Raw genomic sequence first — 7,500 nt, forward strand, 5'->3', positions numbered from 1 at the left:
TGGGCGTGAATCTCACCCGTTCGACCTTTTCGGACTTCTCACGTTTACCCCAGAACGGTTTCACGTACTTTTGAACTCTCTCTTCAAAAGTTCTTTTCAACTTTCCCTCACGGTACTTGTTCGCTATCGGTCTCGTGGTCATATTTAGTCTCAGATGGAGTTTACCACCCACTTGGAGCTGCACTCTCAAGCAACCCGACTCGAAGGAGAGGTCCCGCCGACGCTCGCACCGGCCGCTACGGGCCTGGCACCCTCTACGGGCCGTGGCCTCATTCAAGTTGGACTTGGGCTCGGCGCGAGGCGTCGGGGGTAGTGGACCCTCCCAAACACCACATGCCACGACAGGCGGCAGCCTGCGGGGTTCGGTGCTGGACTCTTCCCTGTTCGCTCGCCGCTACTGGGGAATCCTTGTTAGTTTCTTTTCCTCCGCTTAGTAATATGCTTAAATTCAGCGGGGTAGTCTCGCCTGCTCTGAGGTCGTTGTACGAGGTGTCGCACGCCACACCGCCAGCCGGCTGTGCACGCTACCGAGTAAGTACCGGTATGCGAACCGCCAGGCGACGGGCGCGCATCGCACGTTTAAGGAGACGCGGCCGGCCCCACAGGCGGCCACGACACTCCCAGGTCTGCGAAGCGGGGCAAACGCCGCGCGCTTCAGTATACGTAGCCGACCCTCAGCCAGACGTGGCCCGGGAACGGAATCCATGGACCGCAATGTGCGTTCGAAACGTCGATGTTCATGTGTCCTGCAGTTCACATGTCGACGCGCAATTTGCTGCGTTCTTCATCGACCCACGAGCCGAGTGATCCACCGTCCTGGGTGATCTTTTCATAGTTTCCACCATCTCTTTCGAGACAGTTGCATAGGCGGGGACTGAGGCGTGTGGCGGCCCTGTTCCAGCGTTCAGTGTCCAACGGCCTCACGGCCGATGGGCGTCGTACGGCTCCACACCGGAGCGGACAGGCAGTCGGCGAAAGTCATTCAAAACCGGCGCCAGGCGCCAGGTGCCGCAGGCCAGCCGCTCCAGCGCTTCAGCGCTCGTACCACACAACATTGCCGTTAGTTTTGAGACGAACGCGTGGTTCCGCACGCGGCGCACGGCTACTGCGAGCCGTACAGGTAGCTGCGTGTTGCGCGAACACGACACGCACATCGAAAGACATGCAGTCTAGTCGGTAATGATCCTTCCGCAGGTTCACCTACGGAAACCTTGTTACGACTTTTACTTCCTCTAAATGATCAAGTTTGGTCATCTTTCCGGTAGCATCGGCAACGACAGAGTCAATGCCGCGTACCAGTCCGAAGACCTCACTAAATCATTCAATCGGTAGTAGCGACGGGCGGTGTGTACAAAGGGCAGGGACGTAATCAACGCGAGCTTATGACTCGCGCTTACTGGGAATTCCTCGTTCATGGGGAACAATTGCAAGCCCCAATCCCTAGCACGAAGGAGGTTCAGCGGGTTACCCCGACCTTTCGGCCTAGGAAGACACGCTGATTCCTTCAGTGTAGCGCGCGTGCGGCCCAGAACATCTAAGGGCATCACAGACCTGTTATTGCTCAATCTCGTGCGGCTAGAAGCCGCCTGTCCCTCTAAGAAGAAAAAGTAATCGCTGACAGCACGAAGGATGTCACGCGACTAGTTAGCAGGCTAGAGTCTCGTTCGTTATCGGAATTAACCAGACAAATCGCTCCACCAACTAAGAACGGCCATGCACCACCCACCCACCGAATCAAGAAAGAGCTATCAATCTGTCAATCCTTCCGGTGTCCGGGCCTGGTGAGGTTTCCCGTGTTGAGTCAAATTAAGCCGCAGGCTCCACTCCTGGTGGTGCCCTTCCGTCAATTCCTTTAAGTTTCAGCTTTGCAACCATACTTCCCCCGGAACCCAAAAGCTTTGGTTTCCGGAGGCTGCCCGCCGAGTCATCGGAGGAACTGCGGCGGATCGCTGGCTGGCATCGTTTATGGTTAGAACTAGGGCGGTATCTGATCGCCTTCGAACCTCTAACTTTCGTTCTTGATTAATGAAAACATACTTGGCAAATGCTTTCGCTTCTGTTCGTCTTGCGACGATCCAAGAATTTCACCTCTAACGTCGCAATACGAATGCCCCCGCCTGTCCCTATTAATCATTACCTCGGGTTCCGAAAACCAACAAAATAGAACCGAGGTCCTATTCCATTATTCCATGCACACAGTATTCAGGCGGGCTTGCCTGCTTTAAGCACTCTAATTTGTTCAAAGTAAACGTGCCGGCCCACCGAGACACTCAATAAAGAGCACCCTGGTAGGATTTCAACGGGGTCCGCCTCGGGACGCACGAGCACGCACGAGGCGGTCGCACGCCTTCGGCTCGCCCCACCGGCAGGACGTCCCACGATACATGCCAGTTAAACACCGACGGGCGGTGAACCAACAGCGTGGGACACAAATCCAACTACGAGCTTTTTAACCGCAACAACTTTAATATACGCTATTGGAGCTGGAATTACCGCGGCTGCTGGCACCAGACTTGCCCTCCAATAGATACTCGTTAAAGGATTTAAAGTGTACTCATTCCGATTACGGGGCCTCGGATGAGTCCCGTATCGTTATTTTTCGTCACTACCTCCCCGTGCCGGGAGTGGGTAATTTGCGCGCCTGCTGCCTTCCTTGGATGTGGTAGCCGTTTCTCAGGCTCCCTCTCCGGAATCGAACCCTGATTCCCCGTTACCCGTTACAACCATGGTAGGCGCAGAACCTACCATCGACAGTTGATAAGGCAGACATTTGAAAGATGCGTCGCCGGTACGAGGACCGTGCGATCAGCCCAAAGTTATTCAGAGTCACCAAGGCAAACGGACCGGACGAGCCGACCGATTGGTTTTGATCTAATAAAAGCGTCCCTTCATCTCTGGTCGGGACTCTGTTTGCATGTATTAGCTCTAGAATTACCACAGTTATCCAAGTAACGTGGGTACGATCTAAGGAACCATAACTGATTTAATGAGCCATTCGCGGTTTCACCTTAATGCGGCTTGTACTGAGACATGCATGGCTTAATCTTTGAGACAAGCATATGACTACTGGCAGGATCAACCAGGGAGCTGCGTCAACTAGAGCTGAGCAGCCGGCCGCCCGGGAGTGTGTCCCGGGGGCCCGCGCGAACACGCAAGCGTCCGCTCAATTATTCTGCAAACAGGAGGAGGCTGAGCTCCCCTGCACAACACACCTCGAAACCCTCTCAGGTCCCGGCGGCGCGCAGCGCCGTCCTAAGTACTTGGTCGGGTTCGAGAGAGGCGCAATCGCCCGGAGTTAGGCGAGTAGACGCTTTAGGTGCGACCACCCGTGCTCCCAACTGAGCTTGCCGCTGCCGACAGAGGCCCGGGAGCGTGCTGTCGTGGCATTGCCGGCGGGAGACAACACGCGCCACCTACGGTGACCGGCAGCTCCAACGCCAGCGCCACAGAAGGACAAAAGCCCCACTTGGGTGCCGAAGCGAACTCTCCCAGCACAGCGCACGCGCCAACACGTCCGCACAGCTGCGATACAAACCACCTGCGAGAACCGCTGGGGCGACCGAGCAGCAGACGGCGTCGCGGCGCCGAGCGCCGGGCGGCGGCGCATCCTCAGCGCACACAGTCCTCAATCGGACCAGCACACTGCAGATGGCCACCGCGCTTCGCACCGGGCCCGCGAGGACCTACTTTGGCCGCAAGGCGCCGCGAGCAGGGGGCGCCGGCGCGCAGCTGCGCCGCCTGCCGCGTCCGTCGGCCGGCGCGCCTGCCACTGGCCGCCCCCACCAGCCGGCTGTAGCGCGTGCGCCCACGCACCGCGCTGCCAGCACGCCGGGCGGCCCCCCCTCACCGGCCGGGGACGGTCCCACCCAGCCACCGCCGCGTATCGCCTCACACCCAGATCCCCTTTCGCGTTCGTGGGCATGGTGGGTCCCCTTTCACGTTCGTGGGCATGGTGGGTATCCCTGAAACAACCGGTTAATAGCTCGACCGATCGTCGCCAACACTGATTCACCTCTAGCGAGAACAACCGCACCACAACGGGTTACCTGTTGTTCATTTGCGTAACGTCACCAGCAAACGTAGACGTCCATCGCCATTTGCAACGAGTATTGCATGCCTGTGTCAGGTGTCACAACACACTACGTCTGCCCACATAGACGCAACAACATGTGCACGCCTCGAGAACACGTGGAAGGTAGCCCCCGTACGTATGCGGTGTCCATTGCGCGAACGACTGTCAGCCGGCCTCTGCAGGATGTCGCAGATGTGGAACGCGGTGCAACATGCTATCACGGTGTGTGAGAAGAGACGACTACGTCCGAATACACGCTCCACTACATCAACAGACTGCTCATGCTGATCGCCATCCAGGGCGTCCGTTCCTCCCACACGTCTGAATGGCGTACCACACTGCAATCCAGCTCTTATAGGGAGACGACACGTAGCTGCGTGCACAATATTTGGACTGTATGGTCTGCCGTTGCTAGGCGCAGTCGTCGTACGGTCACACATGTGCCACGATGTATCATTCAGTACATACGGACCAATGTGCAGTACAGTTTGTGGGTTTTGCGTACATCGGCGGACAGGTGACAGGCCGTACCACAACGTAGGCTGAGTACGTCGGCATGCGAAGGGCATTGAACATGCAAACTTCTCAACGACCAGCTTGCGAAGGCAGGGGGGAAGGGGGGGGGGGCATGTACGTCCTGCTGCTATCCACATTACAGTGTATAGCAGGAGCATGTGGAAAGTCAGCAACACCTGCAAGGTGTTTAACATGACGCGATACACAGGGGACCGGGCAGTGCGAATAGCGAACTATATTGCGAGGGTTGCGGTTAGGCAACACTACACTAATTTAACGAGTTGCATAACAATTACAGAGCAGGTTCAGCGACAACGTGCGTCAGGTTAAGGCGCAATATAGGTTAGGTTGAGGCACAATATAGGTTAGGTTAAGGCACAACATGGGTTACGTTAAGGCACAAATTGGGTTACGTTAAGGCACAACATGGGTTACGTTAAGGCACAACATGGGTTACGTTAAGGCACAAATTAGGTTACGTTAAGGCACAAATTAGGTTACGTTAAGGCACAAATTAGGTTACGTTAAGGCACAAATTAGGTTACGTTAAGGCACAAATTAGGTTACGTTAAGGCACAAATTAGGTTACGTTAAGGCACAAATTAGGTTACGTTAAGGCACAAATTAGGTTACGTTAAGGCACAAATTAGGTTACGTTAAGGCACAAATTAGGTTACGTTAAGGCACAAATTAGGTTACGTTAAGGCACAAATTAGGTTACGTTAAGGCACAAATTAGGTTACGTTAAGGCACAAATTAGGTTACGTTAAGGCACAAATTAGGTTACGTTAAGGCACAAATTAGGTTACGTTAAGGCACAAATTAGGTTACGTTAAGGCACAAATTAGGTTACGTTAAGGCACAAATTAGGTTACGTTAAGGTACAATATGGGTTAGGTTAAGGTACAATATGGGTTAGGTTAAGGTACAATATGGGTTAGGTTAAGGTACAATATGGGTTAGGTTAAGGTACAATATGGGTTAGGTTAAGGCACAACGTAGGTTAGGTTAAGGCACAACGTAGGTTAGGTTAAGGCACAACATAGGTTAGGTTAAGGCACAACATAGGTTAGGTTAAGGCACAACATAGGTTAGGTTAAGGCACAACATAGGTTAGGTTAAGGCACAACATAGGTTAGGTTAAGGCACAACATAGGTTAGGTTAAGGCACAACATAGGTTAGGTTAAGGCACAACATAGGTTAGGTTAAGGCACAACATAGGTTAGGTTAAGGCACAACGTAGGTTAGGTTAAGGCACAACGTAGGTTAGGTTAAGGCACAACGTAGGTTAGGTTAAGGCACAACGTAGGTTAGGTTAAGGCACAACGTAGGTTAGGTTAAGGCACAACGTAGGTTAGGTTAAGGCACAACGTAGGTTAGGTTAAGGCACAACGTAGGTTAGGTTAAGGCACAACGTAGGTTAGGTTAAGGCACAACGTAGGTTAGGTTAAGGCACAACGTAGGTTAGGTTAAGGCACAACGTAGGTTAGGTTAAGGCACAACGTAGGTTAGGTTAAGGCACAACGTAGGTTAGGTTAAGGCACAACGTAGGTTAGGTTAAGGCACAACGTAGGTTAGGTTAAGGCACAACGTAGGTTAGGTTAAGGCACAACGTAGGTTAGGTTAAGGCACAACGTAGGTTAGGTTAAGGCACAACGTAGGTTAGGTTAAGGCACAACGTAGGTTAGGTTAAGGCACAACGTAGGTTAGGTTAAGGCACAACGTAGGTTAGGTTAAGGCACAACATAGGTTAGGTTAAGGCACAACATAGGTTAGGTTAAGGCACAACATAGGTTAGGTTAAGGCACAACATAGGTTAGGTTAAGGCACAACATAGGTTAGGTTAAGGCACAACATAGGTTAGGTTAAGGCACAACATAGGTTAGGTTAAGGCACAACATAGGTTAGGTTAAGGCACAACATAGGTTAGGTTAAGGCACAACATAGGTTAGGTTAAGGCACAACGTAGGTTAGGTTAAGGCACAACGTAGGTTAGGTTAAGGCACAACGTAGGTTAGGTTAAGGCACAACGTAGGTTAGGTTAAGGCACAACGTAGGTTAGGTTAAGGCACAACGTAGGTTAGGTTAAGGTACAACGTAGGTTAGGTTAAGGTACAACGTAGGTTAGGTTAAGGTACAACGTAGGTTAGGTTAAGGTACAACGTAGGTTAGGTTAAGGTACAACGTAGGTTAGGTTAAGGTACAACGTAGGTTAGGTTAAGGTACAACGTAGGTTAGGTTAAGGTACAACGTAGGTTAGGTGAAGGCGCAATGTAGGTTAGGTTAAGGTACGATATACCTTAGGTTAAGGTACAATATCGCTTAGGTTAAGGTACAATATAGCTTAGGTTAAGGTACACGTTGTAGGGAAAGGTGTATTTTGGGGGGGGAGGGGGCGGCAGGTTCGTTGATAGTGATTATCGTAAGTGCATGCCTGCGGGATCATCCGATTTGTCACGTCAGGATGCACTTGTGGCTCATGACAGGCGGCGCTCCGATTCCAAGGTTGTGGCAGATCTGTGTCTTTCATTCCTGCCATTGTTTGTGTACTGTGACAGGAGGCAGTATTGTGATGTTGGGTGCACCCCTGTGTAGGACATGTGTGGGTGTTCGTGGCTTAGCTGAGCAATGGCGGATGTCGGAAGGGTGGGATATTCTGTTTTCTGGGTGGACCTCCCGGTCTGGTTATGATAGTGTGGATTGTGTAATGTGGCGGAGAGGATGCACCGGATGTTCTTCCATGCTGGTGGTTAGATATTGTGTGTGTGCCTGTTAGAGGCAGAGAGTAGTGTGTGATAGTGTCTGGCTGACGTGTGGTTCTCATTGTGTGCAGAGTCTTTCAGCATGTATAGGGACGGTTGTATATATTATCTGTATTCTGATGGCTCTGCATCTATTACTAATCAGTGCC

The 7,500-nt window shown here is 52.3% G+C and overlaps 2 non-coding genes across 2 annotated transcripts; both read right to left on the bottom strand.

Moving 5' to 3' along the window:
• Nucleotides 1–668: 668 nt before the first annotated feature.
• LOC126444380 (5.8S ribosomal RNA) lies at nt 669–823 on the bottom strand. The gene has a single exon (XR_007582544.1). It is a non-coding gene; the product is annotated as a 5.8S ribosomal RNA (ribosomal RNA).
• Nucleotides 824–1,177: 354 nt separating this feature from the next.
• Nucleotides 1,178–3,086, bottom strand: LOC126444383 (small subunit ribosomal RNA). Its single transcript, XR_007582547.1, has one exon. It is a non-coding gene; the product is annotated as a small subunit ribosomal RNA (ribosomal RNA).
• Nucleotides 3,087–7,500: the final 4,414 nt, after the last annotated feature.

This window comes from Schistocerca serialis, unplaced genomic scaffold, assembly GCF_023864345.2.
Source record: "Schistocerca serialis cubense isolate TAMUIC-IGC-003099 unplaced genomic scaffold, iqSchSeri2.2 HiC_scaffold_257, whole genome shotgun sequence".
In the NCBI taxonomy this organism is placed as follows: Eukaryota; Metazoa; Arthropoda; class Insecta; order Orthoptera; family Acrididae; genus Schistocerca; species Schistocerca serialis.